This window comes from Mustela putorius, unplaced genomic scaffold, assembly GCF_011764305.1.
Source record: "Mustela putorius furo isolate JIRA1106 unplaced genomic scaffold, ASM1176430v1.1 tig00000151_pilon_pilon_pilon, whole genome shotgun sequence".
Lineage (NCBI taxonomy): Eukaryota > Metazoa > Chordata > Mammalia > Carnivora > Mustelidae > Mustela > Mustela putorius.
Genome location: NW_025421296.1, coordinates 6,150,023 through 6,176,313, shown reverse-complemented (window position 1 = coordinate 6,176,313; position 26,291 = coordinate 6,150,023). Strand labels below are relative to the sequence as shown.

Sequence of the window (26,291 nt, the reverse complement as noted above, 5' to 3'; positions counted from 1 at the left end):
AAGTGGGATGTTCTAGATAGAGGAGGAGACTGGTGGTGGGACAGGGGATGGAGTGGGGGAGACAGAGAATGAGAACAATGAGAAGGGATGTTCTCCATCAATGTTCTGACCCTGAACCCATCCATCCATTGCTCTGCTGTCTCCTGTCACACAGGAGGAGGGTCTCTCCTTCCTAAGGTCCCCCCCCCCCCCACACACACACCCCTGTCCTCTGCCTTATGTACCTCCTGAGTGTCTCCTCACTCCCTGGCTCTATTCTGGGCATCTATTTTCATTTAATAATGCTGAGGTCTTTGCTGTCCTAAAGTAAGACAAACCTCAGCCTACCCTCCTCTACCTGCCATTCCCTCTTACCCTCCTCTCATTCCTGGCTCCCTCTCAACTCATGGTGCTCTGGCTTCCTCACCCAATACAGGGCAGAAGCAAGTCTTCTGGAAGAGAGAGGTGCTGAGTGGCTAAAAGTCAGATGACAGGTCTGAGTCCCAGCTCTGTGACTTCTAAACTTTGTGACCTCAGCCAGGCTGCTACTAAACTTTTCTGACTCCTGCGTCCCTCATCTGTAAAAATTGAGTTAAGTCAATATTGCACTTGAGAGGAGAGCACAGTGCTCCCTACGTTACGGGCTCCCTAACAACGACTGATGCCTCCTGCCATCTCTGCATGCCCATTTGTTCCTTTTCCTTCCTATCCTACCTGACTCCTCTGCAGCACCTGGCACAGCTGACTCCTCCCTTCTTCCCAAACTGAATGCTCTCCTTGACTTCTGTGTTGCCCACTTTCCTAGTTTTCCTCCTTATTCTGTAGCCTCTTCATGTCCTCCTTGGGTCCTCTGTGGCTCCTGCCCTCTGCGGCTCCCTAGGGTCAGTCTTCAGCCCTGTACAGGGCTTTAACAGTTTAATTTCCAAATGGGGCTACAAATTAACAGGTTAATGTTCTTTTGCATTACAAAAATCGTAAATCTGTGGGCCTATAATTTATGACACGGATGCCTCACACTCAAGATAGGAAATCGAATGCACTACTGCTCACCACTCTTATCATTCTCATATCTGTCCTCTTCCAGAGGATGACATCAGAGCCATCTGGTTGTCCAAATCACAAAACTAGTTAGAGACGGCAAACAGAACAGGGCAAAGAAGGAGCATGTGGATTTGTCCAAATGGACTGAATAGAATCACGACTTTTTTTAGCATTTGCTCTGTGCCAGTCCACATGCTGGGTGCTTTTTTTTTTTTTTTTTAATTTTTAATTTTTTAATTTCTTTTCAGTGTACCCCCGTGCCGGGTACTTTACCTATACCTCCTTTTATTGTCTTAACCTCCCAGACATAGTGAATTTAACTTCATAGGTATGCCACTGGGGTACCAAAAGGGTCAGTTCCTTAATACCTCCCCTCTCCCATCCACACAGGAAGAGACACACTTAGTTCCCACTCAAATGGTTTCCAAAGGGAGGGACATTCCCCCCAAACTCTTGGCCTCTTGCCTCTCCCCATAGGGTGTTGGTGTGACTTATCTGCTCACTGGGTTGGGGGAGATGACAAGCTTGTTTGGTTCTGTCCCACCCTCTCTCTTCCTCCCAGTAGCACATGTAGTATGTTGAGCTGATGGCAGTCTTACAGGGAGGCCCCCACGTGGGTGAACTAGGGCTGCCTAGAGTGGGCAATTATGTCTAATTCTGGGGTTCATTATTAATCAACCCATTATTCCTGCTCATCTATGCTCCATTCTCCAATTCCACTATCATCAGCAGGAAAGCAGACACTCTGATCACCTTTCCTTTATTTCACTCCTCGTGCATTTTTGAAAATGGTCATGCTCTTTTATTTGTTTATTCTACCTTTTTCTTCCCCTCTCTCTGAGCTCTCAGGACCCCTATTGTTAAAGAAATATAAATGGCTAAAGCAGAGACTGACAAAACAGTGAATAATGGGGTATTTTCAGCTGCATGTCATTATACGTTAGCATATATGCTGAGGATATGGAAAACAAATTGATGTTTGACTGAGATGTGACTGCATGGTGGTAAGTTAGTGTCTTGTCATCTCAGCACTGACTTATGTCTCTCAATTGCTCATTTCAGTTTTGCAGAAGTCTCTGTCAGCAGAACACCAGCGGGACCAAGAAAGCCTGGCGTGCACCTGACTACAGGACGTTACTGGTTTTCCCAAATCTGTCACCCATTTTATAAAGTTAACATGAGATTTATCTATAAGAAGAAAAATAAATTATTGGCAGTTCAACATAGTCAGCAGTAAAATAATAGGCTTGTTAAACAGTTGTACATTTTAAGTATCTTGATGTCAAAATATTTCAATAGTGTCACAAAAAGACAAAATATTAACAATCTTCTGTATCTCTTTTCACAGATCTTCAAGTATAGTCGTTCCCACTTCTCTTCTCTTTGAAATTCAAGTTTGGTCCCTATCATGACTATTTTTATTTTTAAACGTATAAAAAGCCCAAGGCAATTTTCCCAATTCTAAAAAACACAGAGCTCTTCCTTCTTATTATGGAGAGGCACATGGCCAAGCCACAGAGACAATGAGTTCTCATGGTTAGTGATGGGACCAGGCTCCCAGGTGGTCTGGGCCTCAGTTTTCTCATCTACAAATGAGTGGTATGGGCTGACTGTGTTAAGACCTCTTTGAACTTGGAAATCCCATGTTTTTAATTTTCAGTTGATGGAAATCATGTTAATAATCTTTCAAAGCAGACCTAGAAGGCACTGGAATGAACTGTTATTTTGTTGAACATGGTTTTAAAAACAATGGTTTAGAAGGAAGCTGTGCATGCTATATTAAACTTTGTATAAAAATAATCACTGTCATTGCAAGTATTTTAATTTTTTCCAAAACCATGAAAGTGCGTTTCAGTTGCATTTCAAATTTTCCATTCCCTTGCCATACCATGGTTGAAACATTAAGAGGAAATAAGAAGAAAAAAGAAAGACAATAAAAGAATAACTAACAGTATGAGGAACGCTCTAGCAATATATACTTAGATTATATAAAAATGAATACTGGTTCCCTTCCATTTCCACTTGGTCCATCAATGAAGATGTTTTTATATTATGGTACATGGGTAGAATTTGACCACCAAGAAAAACAGACACAGGATCTCTGCATTACTCTGTGTTCTAAACCCACTGCATTAAAAAGAGTAATGAAAATGGAAATGTCTGCCATATGTTAGATAGAAAGCAACAATTTCCTAACCAGTCTCCCTGCTTCCAGTCTGTCCCCATGGTCTACACTGTCCTGAGGATCTTCCTGCTCATGTCTCCCACTCTTTAAATACACCCATGGATCCCTGAACATACAAAATGAAAATGAAATTCCTTAGAAAGCCATGCCAGCAGTCCTGATCCTGTTTGCTCTCCAAGAGAAATGAAATACGTCCACACAAAGACTTGGATATGCACACTCATTGCTGCACTGTTCACAGCAACCAAAAGGTACTTCACTGACTCATTCATTCTTTCAACGATTTGCTAAAATGCAACTGTGTTCCAAAGGCTGTGCTGGGAATTCAACAGACCTTCCTCAAGGAGGCTGCAGTCTTACTGAGAAGAAAGATGTAAATGGATAACTAACCTTGAGAGGAATGAATTTCAGAATGGACCAGGAGTGGTGCTAATCCATTTGGAAGGCAGAAGGGAAAGCTTCCTGGGGAAACTTAGAAATCAAGCATACCCAGCGGTGGCGGCATTATTCTGGGCAGAAGAAAGAGTAGCTATTTTGTAATTCAGTCACAACTGGGGAATTGTGCTTTCATCATTAGTTATTTCTCCTGTAAGTGAAAGGCCAAACATCTCCTTCTGCTTGGATGCTAGTGTTTGGTACCATATATGTGAATGCTCTTATTGAGGGAATCAGGGCTTTCTAGAATTTTAGAAAGCTGAGGTGGAGATATTGCTCAAGGACTCTGGGCTCTGACGTGTCTCTCCCTAGATCTGAGGATGTGGCATTAGATGCTGAGTGATGCTGAGCCTCCTTCAAGAGCCAGCAGAGGCCCAAAGTCCACATTTAGGAAGTCTAAGTTTTGTGGAGGGAGGAGGTACTCCCCAACTGTAAAAGATCAGTGGCATAGCAAGATTTGGACTTTTGAAAATATGCAAGACACAATGTGTACAACCCTAGCTCCCCACTCCAACCCAGATGAGGGATTCTTGATGCCAAGGGGTGCCACGCTGAAGGTCATGGCACCTGCGCCTACCCCAGGCTACCATTTTTTTTAAATACAATTTTCTGTGCTAACTAAGGGTCTTAAATTAACTGCACTCTGAGAGAAAGAAAGAATGAGAATTTCTCCCATTAAGTCAAAACCACCAAAATGCTTGCTTTATTTCAGGGAGATAATGTTCATCTCAAGCTATTTCACAGTTGTGTTACCTTCAACCACGTCTACGGTCTTTCACAAACCAGCCCCTAGTCTCTGTTTTCCTCTCTTGTTCTGTACCTGTAAAGCACTTTACGTTGCCTTTACATGGTCTCTCAAATACAGCATGAACTTTGGCACCTCTGTGAATCTTCTCATGGTGTTTTCTTTGGAAAATACTTCCCTCTATTTATACCACAGGATACTCTTCATTTCAACTTTTAAGACCTACTTTAAATGTCATTTCCTCTATTTAGTCATCTAAGATTTAATCATGAAAAAAAAAATACCCTCCTCTTCTGCCTCCACATAGCATTTTGTTTCTAGAAATAATAAACTTTTCAGGCTGTGTTCAAGTTGGTTGTATAATTAGCTTAAGCATACTCACCCTCTCTCTCTTCCTACCAACCCTCCTCAACCGCTGCTTGGTTGTTAGTTTGTGCGAGAAAAGAACTGTGCCTTCCTTGTAACTTATTCCCAGCATTTAGTACATGGCCGGGCCTACAGAGAAAGTCCTCAACAAATACTTAATAAAACATGTAAGGATGAGTGAATCAAGACATTATGAAAAGGAATGGGACAATGTCAATTTTAACTTGGGCCTATCAGCTATTTTTTAAAAAGCAGCAAATTATAAGCAACATGAAAATGAACGGAGAGCAGCTTGCTTTATAAAAAAGAAGCTCTAATCCAAAAAGTATCAGTGGACAACAGTGGGGGGGATAGAGGAAAAGGATGAGAAAAAGAAACAAGGTGTATGTAAGTTAATCCTCATTGAAAATATAGAGAACACTGATACTTAAATTCCTGTGTTTCATTCCATTAAATTTTTCAGTATATTCAGCAATTTAGAACACAAATGGCAGAATACTAGACACAACTACAGGGGCCAACGGCAGGCTGCCGGAAGATGTGCCACTTTAACATTAAGATTATTTTGAGTTAAAAGCCATCAAAGCCCAGCAGATACAGGAAAAGCTCTTTACCGCCCCAACAGCTGCCTAAAAGAATTTAGATAGAGGACCTGCTCCAGGATGAGAGCTCTCACCACAGATAACTACATTATGATATGAACTAGGTAGATGGACTGGGAGGAACCTAGCAAGGTCTGTTCGATCAAAGTTCCCTATGTCCCATAGTTACTGAGTGTTCCTGCAAACATTCATTTATCAAACATTTACTCTTTTTAATTTCCCCATGAATCGCATTCCTTCCAGATCCTACCCCCCTTTCTTCTTTGTTCAAAATGACCTACTGACTGTCTGGAATTTCCATCTGTGTATGGGTTCCCTGTTGGTATACAATTAAGTTTGATTTTCTCCTGTTAATCTGCATCATATCAAATTTGAGTCTTAGTCCAGTAAGAAGGATCTTGAAGGGCAGAGGAAATTCTTTCTTCCCAACATAACTAACCAGTAAGTTCTTAGACTGCAAAGTTCAGCTAATTTAGTAGAACATAAGTTCACAAAGCATCTTGCTTTTATGTTTTGAGTCACTGCTTAATGCCTTATCAAATTCTTTGCTGATAATAATAGCTGACATTTACTGTGCACTTCATTTGCTAGACATGAGTGACTCACCTAGGCTGTGCAAACTATAAACAAGAGGAACCAAGACTGGAACTTGGCATTATCCTGACTGCAGTGTCTATGCTTTCGCCATTTTGCTATCTATCTATCTATCTATCTATCTATCTATCTAGCACCTGGCCCAAACTAGGGTGTTTCTAAGGGTTCTGAGAGTGATGACAGAATTAAGCATTGGTATTGCTGTTGCCAGAGACAAAGAATTCCTCTTCCCTTCAAGGTCCTTCTAGCTGGACTAAGAATGAAATTAACATGAGACACACTAGCAGGAGAAAATCAAATTTAATTTAAGTGTACAAGGAATCCAAACAGATACAGAAATTCACAAAGATAGTTGGGCAAAATGAGCTATATATGTCATCCTGAACTAAGAAAAAGGGAGTACGAGTCTAAGACTTCACAGGAAGGAATACAATTCACAGGGGAATAAGAAGAGCAAATATTTGGTCATTAGATGTTTCCCCTGACATATGTTTGGGCACTCAGATAAAATTTATCTCTAGTAATAACTCTTATTCCAAGAAAGACCCCCCCAATTTAGATTCTTCAATGTGGTTAAGAGAGGGGCAGAAGTGTGTCTTGAGCCTATAGGTTCTAGATTATCTTCAGTGCAAAATAATCTTTATACCAAAGTAGCCCATCTTGAGGCAGCTTGCTCTTGGCCCATACATTGTGTAAAGGAATAAGTTGAACGTTGTACTGTAGTCTCAAAGGATAAAGGTAGTTAAATAACCACAGTAATTTTCCTTTCAGGTCTCAAAGATCCAGGGTTTACACGTTATGCAGACACATGGCTTAGTAGGATGATCACAGTGTAGAGTCTAGAGAGGCCTCAATTTTGCCCTTCTTAGGTGACTTGCTTAATTTTGCTTCCATGAAATTGGGAAAATATCTGACCCTCACCTACCAACCATAAAGGAGCACAAAACATCAATATAAATGTTAATCATTACTTCCCTCTATAACACCTTATTTTTTTAAAGATCTTATTTATTTATTTGACAGAGAGAGATCACAAGTAGGCAGAGAGGCAGGTGGGAGGGGGGCAGGCTCCTTGCTGAGCAGAAAGCCCTATGTGATGCAAGATCTTGATCCCAGGACCCTAAGATCATGACCTGAGCAGAAGGCAGAGGCTTAACCCATTGAGCAACCCAGGGACACCATCTATAACACCTTATTTTCATGTATCTTAAAATTCTGTTAATTAAATGGGAGATGTGTATGATATATCTTTGTAGGGGCATAAGGCAGACCATCCCAAGACTGGCCACTTTGGCATGAAGAAGATTTTGAGTTAAAAGCAATCAAAACCCAGCAGATTCAGGAAAAGGTCTCTACCCCTCTCTCAACTGCCTAAATTTACATTAGAAAGGAAATCTTGCACCAGGTAGAGAGCTATTAAGAGATCTCTGTTTATCTAAGAAAGTTATTTGCATAACAGAACAGCCTTTGTTTTCCAAACCTCCCCTCTCACCTTTCAGCTAAGGTCTACCTCCTCATTGTAAGCTCAGACCACCCTCCCACCCCCACCGCAGGGGTCTAAGCTCCTTAGATCAGGATGTCATATAAGCCTCATGTTGCCTGACAGTTCTTGGAGTTTCACGGCGCTGGATGCCCTGCTTATACAAAACTAAATGTGATTTTCTCCTGTTTATCGGTCTTATGCCAATTTCCTTCTTAGTCTAGCTGGAAGAGCCTTGAATAGAGGAAAATCCGCTCATTCCCAACACCTTATTAGCAAATGGTTTGAGGAATTTTATTTATTTATTTATTTAGTTAGTTTTAAGATACCAGATTTGCTCTGTAGTCAACCATCTCCCTGACAGAGATTTTGGGTGACTAATAACTTTGCCACACTATACCTGTAGCCAGTTGTATTTTCTGAGTCAACAAAGGACTAAGGACCTACGGGGCCACACTATCCTTGCTTTCCTTGCTCCCTAGACCCTGCTATGTGTCTCCAAGTAGAATGACATAAAATATGAAAGACTGCTTTTTGTTACAAGTATCCAAAGATGGGTTATGACAGGAAAACATTTAAACAGCAAAATAATTTTAAGGGAAGGAAGAGTAAGACCAAAATAAGACATTGAAGAAAAATGTGCTATCTGAAATGCAGCCTGAAGCTAAAATAATCACGTAATGCTCTATTGCAATATTATTCATGTTAATTAACAGTTACCCTAAGACAGACCTCATTACATATTCAAATCTTTCTGTATTAGAATTGGAAGTTAATTCTGCTTTTCTTTTTAAAACCAATGCTGAATTTAAATATAAGAAAAAAATAAATTTGTCTGGCATTGAGGTAAATCTATAAATTAAGAAAAAGGGTTAAAAAAAAGAAGAAGGAAACAACAGAGCAAAACATTCAAGACCTGAAGAATCCAGTGCTAAGATTTTTGATGGAATTCTTTCTGCTGGGTATAGAGAGAGCAAGCCCGTATCTGCACATTTACCAGTGTTCCTTCATGGCTTGGGCAGGGGAAGAGGATGGGAGCAGTCAGTTAGTTCTCTTTCATCTTTCATTTAAAAGTGTGAATTGTGCAAGGTATTTTAGGGGAACAAATTTTACCACTCCAAGATATGCCTCTTTGGCATATTGATTATTTTAAGCTGGTTATTTTTAAGAAACTGAAGACACAAAAAGAAGCTCTGAAAACTGAGAAGTAGTTACTTTTTTGTAAGAGACACTTACATTTATAAGGGCATTATCTTTTTTTTTTTTTTTTTTTTTTTTTTTTTTTTTGGGAGAGAGAGAGAGAATGCATGCATGAGCAGGGGTAGGGGCGGAGGGAGAAGGAGAGAATCTTAAGCAGGCTCCATACTTAGCATAGAACAAGAACGACATCCATTTTTAAGGGTATCTCCCTCTCTGTCTTTAAGGGTGTCTTTCCCTCTCAGGAAGGAGGGATCACTCAATGTGCAGAAACTCTTATCAATGGAGGACGTCTGGACTTAAGTCTGCATAACAACCTTATACTTGTTTATTGTGTTTCTCCTACTAAGCTCCCATGACTGGCTCCCCAGCCCCACCATTTTTCACCTTTAACTGAATGGTATTTAAGGTGATGACTTCAGTCATTTTGGGAAGCTACTCAGTTTTCCTGGGTCTCTCCTGTGTATACAGAAGGCACACATGTTACTAAACTTCTGTTTTTTGCTGTTAATTTATCTTAAGCCAATTTACTTATTAGACCAAACAAAGAACCTAAAAGGGAAGAAGGGAATACTTTTCTGCCCCTACAGTATTCTATTGCTTTGCTTCACAGTGGGGTGTGAAAGAAATCTCCTATCATATCAAGACAGAGTCATGTTATTTGCTACCGAGAAACCCAATCAGCAGACAGCCATGGAAGTGCTTCTGGCAGGAGTCTTTGTATTATCGCTTCAAGTAAGGAAAATTACTGCATTTGATCCAAAAGAACCCCCTCTGAGACTGCCTCCTCTAATATCATCTACCTTGTAGGTCTATAGTACTGGAGAAGAGGTAAATCTGGGCAACTCTAGGCAGACTGTCTTACCTGCCAGTCCTTCACTGCACATGGGAGGGAAGGAGAGCGGCGCACCCTTCCTTTGCCTCCTACAGCTAAGGAACAAGGGGCTCTTGTTCTCCTCAGAAGTAATATCAACTATATAGCAGCAGGAGTTCAATATTCAAAGCATGCACCGAACAGTTAACATAAATATTTTTCAGCTGAGAGACACTAAGTAATACAACACAGTAAACATTATATAAAGGCCAATTGTTTTCATCTGCCCCCTCTATTGAAATAATGTGGGATTCCACTGGGAGCGTTCAGTGGAGGCAGCAACTATTCCAGTTTATTAAATGGAGTCCGCTGTCTCCCCATAGAGTTATTTTAATAAATTATACATCACTACCTTTCTAGACTAATAATCCTTTAACAGATGTGACCCCATATGTTAAATTAGAAATTTCAGAGACGCTAAGTGATGTGTTTTCTATACATAAAAGAAACCCTTTCAGTGCCAAGGCAGTCCACAGCCTTACCAACAGCTGCTTCAGACACTATGAATTTCATCTCTATGTGCACTGTTCCATTAGAGGACAGCCACTAACCCCCCCCCCCAATTTTATTTTAGATACAGTTATAACAATCTTGCTCTTCTAGTCCTTGAACCGTTAACTCACTTTAAGTAACACAATAGAGAGAATGAAGGCTGCTTGAGTCAGAGGTATACTCAGCAGTAAAAAGTAAAAGCTGACAGACCGGAGTCAGAAAGACAGAAAAACCAACAGAAATTAGCTTATTTCAGTATTGGCCAGACTGTGTAGAGATGCTATGCACTTCAACAGCCCCAAAAGGCATCACTGCACAGTAACTGATATTCATTAAAATGGGTTTCATAGTCTCCAATCACCAAGGAAAGTTAAATTATGTGCAGTATACGATTTTAGATGGTAGAGTTGCTTAAAAGGTATTTTAGAGATCTACCAAATTCGTAAATTTTGTTTACATAGTTCTTAAAGGTATTTGAGCCTTTAAAAAATAATTTTTCTAGGGATGCCTGGGTGACTCAGTCATTAAGCATCTGCATCCAGCTCAGGTCATGATCCCAGGGTCCTGGGATAGAGCCCTATACATCAGGCTCCCTGTTCAGCAGGAAGCCTGCTTCTCCCTCTGCCACTCCCCTTGCCTGTGTACCTGCTCTGGCTGTCTTTCTCTCTGTCAAATAAATAAATACAATCTTAAAAATATATATATTTCTATGGGGGCACCGGGATGGCTCAGTTGGTTGAGCATCTGAGCCTTGATTTTGACTCAGGTCATGATCTCAGGGTTGTAAGACAGAGCATGGAGCCTGCTTAAGATTCTCTCTCTCTGGTGTGCCTGGATGGGTCAGTCAGTTAAGTGTCTGCCTTCCACCTGGGTCATGATCCCAGGGTCTTGGGATGGAGCCCCATGTCAGACTCCCTGCTCAGTGTGGAGTCTGTGTATCCCTCTCTCTCTACACTTCCCCCTTGCTTGTTCTCTCTCCTCCCTCTCTTTTTCTCTCAAATAAATAAATAAAAAATTTTAAAAAAAGATTCTCTCTCCCTCTGCCCCTCCCCCAACTTGTGTGCATGCTCGCTCTCTCTCTCTCTTTATTAAAAATAAAAAAATAAATGTTTCTTTGAAATACTGATTTTCCAGTAATGTTAAATAAAGCAAGCAATGGCTTGCTGCTGTTAAATAAATAAAAATAAATAAATAAAAATAAAATAAATAAATTCCAGTAATGTTAAATAAAGCAAGCCTGGCTGTACATCAGTCCTACTGGGGAAACTTGAAACAAACAGACATTCCCAAGCACCATAGGGTAAGTATCTTAGGGGTGGGGATGTTGCAAAGGGGAGGAGATAAACATCTATATTAAAAAAAAAATAGTTACAGGTAACTCTGCTCTGTATAACACTGCAGATATATCTAAATATTAGTACACCTATATGAATGAATAATTTAGGTATTTGGAAGTTTAGTTTCTAATGCTACTTTATTTTTTTTGCTTATCAGATGTCAACATATATTTGCTTGTTGTTTTGTCAGCATTAATATTGGCTGATTATGATCTGTATACCTTTTAAGACACAAGTTACATTTGATTCATATGTTTTTAGATATTATGTGAGAATCACCACCCAAGTGGAAATCTTTAAGTATAATCCAATCACTATAATAAATTCCTAGAGTGCTTTGATAATTTCTCTGTATGTGAAGAAAATGAAAATCTGATATTATAGAATTTATTAATCTTGGTTTGTAGGAGTGGTGGTAAACATAAGATGACCACGAATTTTCAACAAGCAATCCAACTGTAAATATCTGGATCTCCAGGAAATGAAAAATAGTTGAGTTTATCGAAGAATAGCAAATAGAGTGGCAGATTAACTACTTTTAATATTTTAATGAATAGAAAAATACATGTTTAACTGATAGAATTTTCATTACAGACAAATGTGAATATAGATAAGAAACAGAAACATAAACCTATAACTCAATATATTTAAAAATAAAGCCATTGCCTTTCTGAAATAGATGCAGTAGAAATAACAATGAGAAAGGGGATCTTGTCTTCAAATATTAAGGTTGAGTGCATATATTCAAAACAAAACCAAATTTCTAAAAATTTCCATATCATATATGAAATAGTGGTTTTTGAGTTACTTTATATTGGAAAATGAAGGGTAGTGATTCCTGAGAGAGAGGAATCAAATTTTTCAAAACCAATGATAAAAAGAGAATTCTAAATGTAGACAGGAGAGAACAGACATGCTACATATAGGGAATAAAATAAGGATGACAGCAAACTTATTAGAAAAAATGGAAGGGAAAAGGGAATGGAGCAATTTTCTTTTACATACAGTTGACCCTTGAACATGAGTTTGAACTGGGTAGATCCACTTATACATGAATTTTTTTAGATGCTGTAAATGTATTTTCTTTTCTGAAGTTAACTTTATTATAAAAATACAGTATATAATAATATGATGTACAGGGGCGACTGGGTGGCTCAGTGGGTTAAAGCCTCTGCCTTCAGCTCAGGTCATGATCCCAGGGTCCTGGAATCCAGCCCCACATCGGGTTCTCTGCTCAGTAGGAAGCCTGCTTCCTCCCCTCTCTCTGCCTGCCTCTCTGCCTACGTGTGATCTCTGTCTGTCAAATAAATAAATAAAATCTTAAAAAAATAACATAATGTACAAAATCTGTGTTACTGAGCACTTATGTTATCAGTAAGGCTCTGAGCAGAGTGTTAGTAGTTAAGTTTTTGGGGAGTTAAAAGTTATAGTGGATTTTTGACTGTGCAGAGAGCTCAGTGCCTCTAACCCCTGCATTGTTCAAGGGTCAACTGTACTAACAACAACAACAAAAAAGCTAACTGAGAATTCTATACCCAGCAAAAATATCTCTCAAAACAAGGATGAAATACAGGCTCTTCAAAAATGCAAAAACTGAAAGAATTCATCACAAACTGGCCTGCACTATTAACATATGTTAAAAGACATCCTTCAAACAGAAGGAAACTGATAATAGATGGGAATATAGAATGTACACATAAAAAAGAAAGAATTGGAAATGATAACTACATGAGTTACTATACATTTTCTTTCTAATTATTTAAATTTCTTTAAAAGCTGGGGCAACCAACTCTAGTTGGTTAAGCGTCTGTTTGGCTCAGGTCACTATCTCAGTGTCCTGGGATCAAGCCCTGCATTGGGCTCCCTGTTAAATGGGGAGGCTGCTTCTCCCTCTCCCTCTGCCTACTACTTCACTAGCTTCTGCTCTCTTTCTCTGTCAAATAAATAAATAAAATCCTTATTTAAAAAAAAATTGTTTTATTTATTTATACTTCAAGGTTTTTTCCTTTATTTTTTTGGAGACAGAGAGAAAGAATGTGGGCAGGGAAGGGGGAGAAGGAGAGGGAGAGAGAGAATTCAAGCAGGCTCTACATTCAGAGCAGAGCCCAACACGGGGCTCCATCTCATAATCCTGAGATTATGACCTGAGCTGAAATCAAGAGTAGACCACTTTAACCCACTGAGCAACCGAGGTACCCCAAAAGATAATTGTCTTAAATAAAATAATTGTTTAAACAAAAACAACAACCACATAGTGTAGACTTTAAAATAAAAGTAAAATGTATAACAACAATAGCAGGAGGGGAGGTGGGAGTATATATTGTATAGGAGTATATACTGTAAGGTTCTAATAGTATATGTGAAGTAGTATAACATCACTTGAAAGCAGACTGATAAGTTAAGGATTATATAATCCCTATAGATACTAAGATAATCTATAAACCCTAAAATAATCACTAAAGAAATTAGTTATAGCTAATAACTCAACAAAATAGATAAAATCAAATCATAAAAATTATTCAGTTACTCCAAAAGAAAGTAGAGAGAAAAATGGCACAAATAGATATGACAGAAAGGAAACATACAGCAAGAAATAGTTTTAAACCTAATCAAATCAATAGGCACATTAAATATAGATATCCCAATTCAAAACCAAATAACTTCAGCTTTAGTGAAAAAGTGTAACCTAACTACACGCTGACTATAAAAAATACACTTTGAATATAAAAACACAAACAAGTTAAAAGCCAGTGGAAGGAAAATGGCACGTCATTCTCATAACAGCATAAAAAAAAAAAAGTTGGAGAGCCTATATTAATGTCTAAGTAGATTTGTGTTCAGAGAGTATTATCAGTGGTAAAGAAGGTTATTCCATAATGATAAATGAGTCAATTCATTAAAGGGATATAATAATCTAAGTGTTTCTGCATTTTGTAACAGAGCTTCAAAATCCGTAACTCTGAAACATACAGAATTGTAAAGAGAGTAGAAAAATCCACAAGTCTATCAGAGATTTTCATACTCCTCATTTAATAACAGAAAAGAACAAGTAGAGAGAACGTCAGCAAGGATATAAACTGGAATAAGAGCATGAACCAATCTGACCTAACTGACATTTCTAGAATACTCAACTCCAACAACAGCAGAATACACATTTTTGCAAGTGCACACAGAACATTTTTCCAAGCTTCCACCTTAAAGAAACAAGAACAAGAAGAGCAAATTAAACAAATGTAAAGTAGTAGAGCAAAGAAAATAGTAAAGATCAGAGCAGATATCAATAGCTTACAGAGCAGAAAAATAATAAGGTCAATAAAATTAAAGCTGATTTTTTAAAAGATTATTTATTTATTTATTTATTTATTTGATAGATAAAGGAGTGAGTGAGAGAGCACAAGCAGTGGGGGACAGAGAAGCAGTCCCTCCACTGAGCAGGGAGACCCAGGTAGGGCTCTATCCCAGGACCCAGGGATCATGACCTGAGCCAAAGGCAGACACTTAACTGCCTGAGCCACCCAGGTACCCCTAAAGCTGATTTTAAAGAGAAGAGAAATAAACTGATAAAACCTCAGACAGACAAAAAAAAAAAAAAAAAAAAAAGAGAGAGAGAGAGAGAGAGAAAGAGAGAGAAAACATGAATAACCAAAGTCAGGAATGAGTGATATCATCAGAGATTCTACAATTAGTAAAAAGATAGTAAGGGAATATTATAAACAATGTCATGCCAATTAATTCAACAAATTAGATGAAGTACACAAACTCTTCAAAGACATAAACTTTTACTAAAGGTTACTCAAGGAAAAATAAATAAGTTGAATATCCTGAATCAATCGAAGAAATTGTATTTGTAGTTAAAAACCTTCCCATAGAGAAAACTCTAAGCCCAGTCATCTTCCCTGGTAAATTCTACCAAACATTTAAGGAGGAAATAATACATAATACATACATTCTTGAAAAAAAAGAATTGCTAACCAACTCATTCTATGAGGTCAACATTATAATGAAATCCAAACGAGGCAAAGATAAAAATGAAAAAAAAAAAAAAAAAGATGCTCATGCACATCATAGGCACAGTATTAAAAGCTTCTGAACAAAATTTCTTAAACCCAACAGTCTATATAAAGGATAATGCATGATAAGATTTATCTCAGGAATGTACGTAGTTGGTTCAATATATGAAAATATATCAATGCAACAAAACAAAAACAAAAAAACCCATATGGTCATTTTATTAGACAAAGAAACAGCCTTTGACTAAGTCCAAAATCCCTTCCTGCTAAGAACTCTTGACAGTGTAGAAATAGAAGGAAACTTTCTCAATCTGATAAGCAGCATCTATGAAAAATCTACATCTGCCACCAACTTACTGATATAAGACTGATTTTCCCCCCCTAAGATCAGGAACAAGATAAAGATATCTATTCTCATTATTCTGTTCAACATTTTACTGGAGATTTGAGTCACTGAATCAGGCAAGAAAAAGAAAGAGAGAGCATCCCGTTTGGAAACAAAGAAATCAAACTGTCTTTATTTAGAGATGACAGAAATATCTTTGTAGAAAACACGATATAAGCTGCAAGAAAGCTACTGGACTATTGAAGTCAGTTTGGCAAGGCTCCAGGATACAAGATTAATACGGAAAAGCCATTTTTCCTCCATAGACTAGTAACAAACAATAGAAAATTGAAGTTATAAAGTAATACCACTTATAATCACATCCCAAAATATAATATATTTAGGGACAAATCTGACAAAAGTTGTGGAAGTCCTGTACATCAAAATGATAAGATAATGCAGAGAGAAATTTTTTTTTAATTTTTTTCTTTAAGATTTTATTTATTTGACAGACAGAGATCACAAGTGGGTAGAGAGGCGGCCAGAGTGGGAGCGGTAGGGAAGCAGGCTCCCTGCTGAGGAGAGAGCCAGATGCGGGGCTCAATCCTAGGACCCTGCAGCCCCCAGGACCCTGAGATCCCAGGCCCCTGGGATCATGACCTGAGCCTAAGGTAGAGGCTTAAACCCACTGAGCCACCCAGGCACCCTGCAGAGAGAAAATTTAAGAGACCTTAAGTGGAAAGACAGTCCAGGTTAACAGATTACCAAACTCAACACAGTAAAGGCATCAATTTTCCCCAAAGAAATATATAGATTCTGTACAAGAGCAAACCCTCAGCAGCCTTTTTTATTTGGTGGAAATTGACACACTAATTCTAAAATTTATATGTTAAAATAAAGGACCTCTACTCTAGCCAAAACAACTGAGAAAAAGAAGAATAAAGTTTGAAGAAGTTATTCCTCCAATATTCTTTGAAATATCCTGTGATTTCAAGACTTAGAAAGCTATAGTAATTCATTCAATGTGGTACTGGTGTAGAGACAAGTAAACAGATCAGTGGGACTGAACAGAGTCACAAACAGACCATACATATATGGATATTTTCAACAAAACCACAAATTCAGGAAATTCACAGGAAATAAATAAATAATATTTTTAGCAAATTCTGCCAATGTAATTAAATACCCATATTCTGAAAATGAGCTGTCATTTATATCTTTACCATAAACAAAAATTAATTCAATGAGACACAAACTTGAATATAAAATCTAAAATCATAATACTTCTGGAAAAAATGATTTAAGAACATCTTTGTGACCTTGGATTAGGCAAAGATCTCTTAGGCAGGACTCCAAAAGTATCAACCAGAAAAGGACAAATTCATAAACTGGACTTCGTTCAAATTTAAAATGTCTTTGATAGCTACTGTTAAGAAAATGAAAAGATAACCCAGAGGTTGGAAGAAAATATTTGCAAGTCATAAAGGTGATAAAGGTGTGAGAAAAAATAATACATAAGCAACACTCAACTTGGCGATTCACAGACTTGTACCCTTGGGGCTAATAACACATTATATATTAATAAAAAATAAGAAAAATTTTAAAAACCTCAAGGAATAACAAAATAAGCAACCCAATTAAAAAGGTGGGGGGGCAAAAGATTTGAATGAACACTTGACCGAAAACGAGGTAAGAATGAAAACTGAGTTCAGGAGAAGTTGCTCCAAATCATTTCTTTGTCATAGGGAGATTCAAATGAAGATTCAACTGTCATACAACTACACACCCATTAGAATGGCTAACATTTAAAAAACTGACCATACCAAGTGTTGGTAAGGATGTGGAAGAACTGGAACTCTTATACATTCCTGATGAGAATGTAAAATTAACTGTAAATCCACTTGCAAAACAGTTCCAGAATTTCTTAAAAAGCTAAACATGGAGCTAGCTACCATATCACCCAAACGTTCCACTCCCATGGTCTTACCCAAGGGAAATGGAAGCATATACTCACAAAATGACTTGTACATGAACGCTCACAGAAGATTTATTTGTAATAGCCCCGAAATGGAAACAACCCAAAATGTCCATCAACAGGGGAATAGATAAGCAAACTATGATATCAATAAAATGGATTCTGTGGATTGGTAAAAAGAAATGAACCTTTGCTACGTAGTACAACATGGATAAATGTCAAGATAATTGTGGAATGAAAGCAGCCAGACACCAAAAAAGGGCACATACTATATGATTCCACTTACATAAGCCTCTAGGAAATGTAAACTGAATGCAGATGAAGGGACCCTAGTGGCTGGGGAAGGAAGGGGAAGAGGGTAAGTTTAGAGGAGGGACACAAGGAAACTTCTGACATCACTGGGTGTGATCTGAGGGTTTCATGGCTGGATATATGGGGAAACTTATCAATCTGCAGGTCTGAACAGAAGTTTATCCATGTTAACTATTGGAGTGAAGCTATTATAATAATCATAAACAAACACAACCACAATAGTTTCATCATATCTAAAAAGAAATTAACAGTAATTCCTGAATGTCCGAATTTCATTGGATAGTCAGTATTTACATTTTCCTATCTTACAAACAAGTATTATTAGAGTTTGTTGTTCTGAAACAGGAACCAAACATGATCCAAAGACTGTAACTGGTTTTGTCTCAAACAAATGAGTCAGAACTTCCCACAGGCTCTTAAGAGCTACTGATTGCCCAATAAGAAATACTGAACAGGAGAGTGCCAAGAATATTTTGGGACATTCATAACTATCGCCCAATAGTTCTATAGAAAAAAAAATCCAGTTTAGAATCTGACACTCTATTTTGATCTGTTAGTCTAAATTTCTCCATTGCATAAATTTGGCTATTATGGATTTTTCAGAGGAATATATAAATAAATAAATAAATAAATAACAGTTTTCAAATAATTTTGAAAAAACATTTATGGGGTACTTGACTAAATACTATGCTGGTAGTGTAGGGGATACAAAGATGAAGAGAACACAGTCCTGCTGTAGATCAAATGTTTATGTCCCCTCCCCCAGATCTGTAGATTGAAATCCTAACCCCCAAGGCAATGTTATTAGGAGGCAGGGCCTATGAGTGGGGATTATTCATGAGGGGAGAGCCTTCACCAATGGGATTAGCATTTAATAAAGGAGACCCCATGGGGTTCCCTAGTCCCTTCCACAGTGTGAGGATGCTGTGAGAAGGCACCATCCATGAATCAGATACTGAATCTGCCAGTGCTTTGATCTCAAACTCCCCCACCTCTAGAACTGTGAGAAACACCTTTCCGCTAAGCCATCCAGCTTATGGCATTTTTGCTATAGCAGTTCACAGGGACGAAGACAAATCTCTATCCTCAAATAATTTAGACCTGGCGGGGGGGTGGGGGTAGATTAATGACTAGAATAGAAGGTTGAAAATTATCAGGCAAAATAATAATCATAACATACACTAGGAACACAGAGAAGCAAGACATTACCTGTAATTACAAGAATAAGGTAAGAAGGGAATCAAGGGTTTGAGCTGTGTTTTAAAACAAAATCTAATTTGCAATGAGGTACAGGCAGGTGAAAGCTTCCAAAGAAAGAGGCAAATATAAACATGGGAATGTGAAAGAGGCAAGTTCAGGCCTGAAAAGTCAGACAGAACCGTACAAGGTTCTGGGTTAGGAAGAGTGAGGGCCAAGGCCACTGAAGGGGCTGGGAGCCGGATTATGGAATTTCCTGCATAATATTCTGAGGGATTTAGACTTTGTTCCACAGACAATGTGATATTAGTGATGGTTTTATTTTACTTTAAAAGATTTATTATTTATTCATTTATTTATTTATTTATTCTTAAAGATTTTTATTTATTTATTTGACAGACAGAGATCACAAGTAGGCAGAGAGAGAGGAGGAAACAAGCTCCCCACGGAGCAGAGAGCCTGATGTGGGGCTTGATCCCAGGACTCCGGGATCATGACCTGAGCCAAAGGCAGAGGCTTTAACCCACTTGAGCACCCAGGCGCCCACAGATTTATTTATTTTTAGAGAGAGAACAAGCATATGTTGGGGGGGCGGTTCAGAGGGAGAGAGAGAATTCTTAAGCACACATAGCACCCCCCCACCCCTACACTACTAGCCCTCTCCCCCCAACCCCCTTCCCCAGGGCAGAGTCCCACACGGGGCTCCATCTCAAGACCCTGAGATCATAACCTGATCGGAAACTAAGAGTTGGAGGCTTAACTACACCACCCAGGTGTCCCTACTGATGGTTTTAATGATTGACAACAAATAACCTGTATTTTAGGAAGTTTCTCATCATGAATATGCAACAAGTGGAAAGGCAAAGAGCAGAAATACGAGGTGATTTCAGGAGTGGGAGGAGATGCTGTCACAGGAATGAGGGAGTGGCAACGCAGGGAGAGAGGAACATACCGGGCTAAATTAAATGGTGACACCTTAGAGGGAAAAAAGATGTGAACCTAAAATTAAGAAATAATTAAATTTGGAATGATCAAAGAAAAAAAATTACCATTTCTTATCAGTATAACTCACATTCAGATAAATCCCTTTTCCTGTTAATAAGAACGCATATGTTAATTTCATTACATCTTAGATTTTCTTTCTTTCTTTCTTTCTTTTTTTTTAACGCAACGCACTACTGATCATACTTTCACTTAGAGAGAAGGCGGTGACATTCTAAAAAGGCACGGATTATTGTCAGCCCCAAAGATATGATATATGTTGTGATTCTTTTTATGAATAATGTACAGTTTATTTTTATGCAACAGCACACCACATGTTTTGGTTTTTAACAGATGGCAAACTCTTTTTACCAGGGTTTTAAACTTGCACGCTGGGAATGAAAACTATTTATACAGTAAACACTTTAGCGGATCCTATCTTTGGACAAGTTTAATTAAAGAATGAGATACCAGTAGCACAATCAAGCGGACTCACGGGAGGAAGCAAGAACTTGCTTGCTTGCTGAATACATTATTTTACCCTCGCACTTTCAAGCATCCACAGAAATAAATGGCATGATGGAGTTTTATAATAAATCCCTTAAGCATTTAGCTTTTTTTTGTGAGGTGTTTTCAAACCCAGTGTTAATAAAGCTTTAACACCCAAGGCAGAAGGAAAGCATAACTTACTCTTTAATGAGATGCCATGACAAGCTTTGTTCCAATAGCTCTCCAATACCCTCACACCTTATTCAGCTTGTAGATGCTCGTTTTCTACATATAAACACTTTCTAGAAAAACCTCCCTGAAGAACTAGTATTCTCTTACACTAAAAACATGAAATATGTTGGGGTTTCATGAGGATTAACTTCCAAATTCATCAAGAGCCTCTTAGAAACAGAACAGATGCAAATAAATAATATTAAACAGCCTCTGGATTTGAGGCTCACTTACATCTTCTTTGAAATAATAAAAGGAGGGAAAGTACTGATAACAGTCGCTCCTAACCATATAGCAGGATGCTACAAGGTGAGACGCTCATCCAAGCACAGGAGAATCCTGCAGAAACAGTGGGAGGGCAGGCTGAAGCCCCTCCCTATCTCACATGTGGGAAAAAAAAAGTTCCCGGAGACTAAGAGACTTATTTGGGATCAAGCAGCAAATAAGAATTCGTAGGGTTAATGGTAAGACTCCTGGTAAAGGACCCTTTCACTATACTCCGAGAATTTTCTAGCTTTGGTCAAGTGACTTTACAATGGCAAGAGGAATTTCAGTGCCTACGAGGAAAATGTTCATGGATAGAAAGACAAAAACAACACTGACTTTCAAGGTTGACGGAGGCTGAATAATATGCCTGTCTCCAAATTCCCTCTAATGTTGTTTTGGGCCTCGGTCTTCAAGCACCACTTTCAGCCCCACACTTGAATGCAAAAACAAACCATCACACCAAAAATTCAGTCTAAGATGACGGACCAAGAGTGGAGACACCATATGAGAACTCCCATCCCTCCGGTGCCCACAGACTCAGTACATCTGACATTAACCTACAGACCAATTTAAACCCCGTCCTCCATTTTTCTTTCTTACTAATGAGTCTCTTCACTCGTGTTTTATAATCACGGGGAGATACTCCAGTAAGTGCATGGCTGAGCTATTATCATACTACTCAGGGGGTAAAAGACAATCTGCCTCTGGCCTCCTTTCTCAGCACACACAGAGGTACGCAGTTAATGGCACAACACATGGCCTGCTGGGCCCTATCCTGCTCTGCAAGGGACTGTCTGCAAAGTGCCATGGAAAAACTAGACTGCAGAGAAATGCACGTGGGATTCACGGCAGCAGTTAAGCAGCAAGATGCAGTATGAATCAAAGTGACAAGGCACAGGAATAAAGAGCTCGCCGAAGTTCATTGGTTTTATGTTGAAGCTATAATGTGTAATTAATGCGACTTCCACCCTACGACTAGCGGAATGACATTACTAATAACATCACTAATATGGCGGAATGGACACACAAAGCGGTAAGTGATCCTTGAGGGAGAGGAGCCAAATTTCAGGGAGGCATAAAAATCCAGGTTATTACCTGAAATATAGCTTTATCAAACCTTGTCTTCTGATGTAAAGCCTATCGATTAAAGGCATCATGCTGTGTAGGTTTCTTCCACTGTTACTTCAAATTTCATTTTGAGTGACTCATACAACCTGAATAGGGTTGGTATCGCAATGAGGGTAGCGAATTAGCCCTGACGCCCTGGAGCCCTGAAGGCTCTAGGTCAATTTCACATACAGATATCTATTCTTATGAGGTTCTCATCAGTCTTTACATGGACTGGGCAAGGAAAAAATAGGAGAAGGTAGCATTAATGGTATGGACCAATTAAGGGAGAAAAAGGGGAAAAACCAATGGATATCAGAAAAAACAAATTATGATGATTTCCCCAAAAGTGAGAGTGTCAAGAGTTTCTAGACAGGACTCTAATGAATTTGGACTGTTTTACAGAGAGCACCCCTGGAACTCCAGGGGTACTGCTCCCAGAGTGATGACGAGCAGGTTGTACACTGAAACACCTATAAGCTCTTCTCCACATCAACCCCTCCTCTCTGTCATTAGAAAATAATGAAGTATCTGAATTCACAGGTCTATTCAAAGAGAATTCCACAGATACAGGTCTTGTTCACTACTTGAGGACCAGCTCAAATATCTTTCCTCCATGAAGACTTCAGCATCCTAACCCCTGCTCCCTGGCAGCAGTGAGTTATTCCCTCTTCCCAGGCTCCCTCAGCATTTTGCCCACACCCTCTACCTTCCTATATTGTAGTTATTTGCTTTGTTTTAAGGGGACTCCACAGGGGGTGGCAAACAAAGGAAGTGGAAATATTTGTTGAATTAATAAATCATCCTTTTAGCTAGAAGCTATTGTCCGTTAGTCCCCACACGCATTCTTTAAGAAGGGTCAATGCCCAGGAGGCAGCTCAAGTCCCAGGACCTGGTGAAAGAGGATTCACCTTCACCCAACACAAATGAGGCCCCTGTGAAGATGTGCTAGAGGGGCACCCAGGTGGCTCAGTGAGTTAAGCATCTGTCTTTGGCTCAGGTCATGACCTCAAGGGTCCTGGGATCAAGCCCCACATCAGGCTTCCTGCTCAGCAGGGAGACTGTTTCTCCCTCTCTCTGTGTGTGCTTGCCTTCTCTCTCTCAAATAAATAAATGAAATCTTTAAAAAAAAAAAAAAAGATGTGTTACAAATAAACATAATCCCTCCTCTAACTCTTTACCCACACATGAAGACTTCTTAAAAATTAACCCAAAAGCAAAAATCATTCTACAGTAACCAACAAGTGAACAAATGTATTTAAGATTTGAAATGGATTTAGAATTTGCAATATAAGTTGATCCATAGTTGTCTTAGGTGATTACTATCTGTAGTAGTGAATAATTTGGAGGATGTATGCAATAGATGCTTTTATCCACATCAGTGATGTTTTCTTACTATTTAATGATAAGAGTTTTTAAAAAGTTCTCCCTGGCAACTCAAGAAGGGGTCTACAGCAATGACCCTTTAAATGCTGAGCGCCTTCTGTGTGCAAGGCACAGCCAGGTCCCATGGGGAGAGGGCAAAAAGTGAAACAATCAAAATGCACTTGCTTTTTAGTATTAGGCTTCTATTTTCCTCAAAGTATCTTCATCCATTATAAGAATATATCTTCAATACATGATCTGTCCTAAGTCCCCACCTACTCTGTAACCCACACACGATGCAGGTTACATGAACTGGCTCTCACGCTTAGGAAGCCAAAAATCCGAAAGAGGATAGTTTCTGCCTCCTGGCTACCATAGGAAGGTAGAGACAGATAGTGGCAGAGACAGGATCATTGATAACAACCATGTTCTTTGCTACCCGAAGTTTGAGCATATGTAGACAGCAAGTGAGAATTTATGAACATTATCCTTTTACCATCCTGATTCAAATTCATAAGGTTTAGCAAAGGAATGGACTCATGTGAGGTGAGAGAAGTCTGCAGATGAGACAAACATGGGCTCCAACAGGTCCACAATCGGATTCAGACATGGACAGCTCCCGAGCCTAGCTCAGTATGCTACCAATTCCATGATGAGGAAGAGGCCTGTTCTCAGATTCATATTAGTGAGGTTTGCTGGTCATTTGTGACTCATATGCTTACCATTAAGACAGCTGTTCAATAAATGTGCAATAGTCCTTTCCACAGTATAGGTCCGGCTCACAGTCTGGTGTTACTCTTATCCCTGCATGGACCTCAGGCCCTGTCGCTGTCCCCCTGGACTAGCTCCTTAGCTGAGCAGGACTAGCGATGAGACTCTGGATGTGCCAGTGCCTCTGAGGGATCCAAAGCTACTCCTCTATGTAGAGATACTTCTGTCAGGAAATGTCCTCCTGCTCCCAGCTTTGCTTGTTGTCTGTTCCTGAATCTGAGGGATAATGGCTTCTTCCCTGTTTCTAAGATATATTTGACCATGGCCTTACGGCCCCACCTACTGGACACCACCTGCTGCTTGCACCTAATGATCTGTCCCATCTCTGACCTCAGACTCCAGCCACTCCCACACTGCTCAGTGCCTCTGCCGACCAGGCTCAGTAACAGCAAAGGAATTCGCAGGACCTAAGTCGATGGCAAGGAAGAAGAAGGAGCATTCTAGCAAAGGAGAAAAGCCTGACTGCCATTCCGTGGTGTCATGGATAAGTAAGTAGTCTGGCTTCCTGGGCAGAATGTAATAAAATCACCCAAATGGAGAAGATTTGATTTATTCTCACTATTACTAATACTTTTCATTGTCAACACATATTTGATCTTTAAGGGAAAAACTTATAAACATATGGCAAGAATTACTGCTGTAAATGCCAGTACCATTAGATCAGAAGAATAAAAAAATGCTCTGGAGAAGAGCTCTGTAATCAAACTGAGATAATTTTCAGTAATGCACTTTCCAAACTAATGCACTCTCCAGTCTGAAGTCTTATTTAAGTAAATGAATATATCGGACTGCTGACAGCACTGTCTTTTTAGGACAGTTTTTGAAAGCTTAATTTTAAACCAGCTTGGGCATCTGTGGCTAATATCTTCATCTTTAATTTGCTTCAGTATACAAGTAGACCATGTGTTAATAAACAATAGAGTGGATTGCTCTGACTTGAAGACAGGGTCATATTTCCCATCAATCAAAAGAAAATTTAGATCTTCATCATTTTCAAACACACTAAATCTGAATTTTTTCCTTAATAAACCAATTTTACTCCTCTGCTCATGTTGTCACAATCATGGCAGAAATTAGCGCTGTAAGCTAGCTGTTGAGTGCTCAACGGGAAGCATTAGAATGGGATTTTAATGATAACGAAGAATTTGCTATTATTGTCCTGCGGTGTGTGTTTGACTGAAGATTCATTCTGGTGGAAACAGGTGCCCTGAATTATCCCTGGTACTACAGTATGGTGAAAATCATGAAATGAAAAATAAAAACAAAGCAAATGTGTATTTCAACACAGCTAAAAACTTGACTACACTTGCTGAGACTGGTAATATATGCTGAGCTTATTTAAATCACCAAAATTGCTGTAATTAAACTTCTCTCTAAATCAGACTTGTATAAGAGTCAGAAATCTCCTATAATTAACTTATCTGTAGAAGTAATCAGACAATAACTGCGGGTGTATTTTAGGAACCACTAAAACTACAGTAGCTGTTGAATGTAATGATTATAATAAATCTCTAACAGCCGTTCTCTTACAACCTCTTTTCGCAGCTGCAAGCGGGGTCGGGGGAAGGGAGACTTTTCTCGAAGCTTTTCCCAGAACTTGTTTAAGTGTGCTAATGCTACATCGTGCCTCAACACTCTGGGAAACTTACAGAGGCATCGTGGTGTGGCCTGAACTGAACCACCAGCCTGTGTGAGTTACATCTAGGTGGGCTGCTGGTACTAACAATGAGGAACAGATGGTGTATTAGGGACTGATAAAGACAGCAAACCAAAGTGCCTCCAGCAGGCAAGTACGAGACTGAAGTCCTACTTAGACAGACCAGACAATAATTAAGTTCAAGGCAGTGATGCCCTGGTTGAGCCCATGTGAAGGACTCTCAGAAACCCAAGTCATTGAAGCTTGGTGACAGGTGTCCTCAGGGACAGGTGCTACA

General features: G+C 39.1%; 1 protein-coding gene across 3 annotated transcripts in view; it reads right to left on the bottom strand.

The window, feature by feature from the left end:
* ASPH (aspartate beta-hydroxylase) overlaps positions 1–26,291 on the bottom strand; it is a 219,549-nt gene that overhangs the window by 78,771 nt on the left and 114,487 nt on the right. The window lies entirely within an intron of this gene.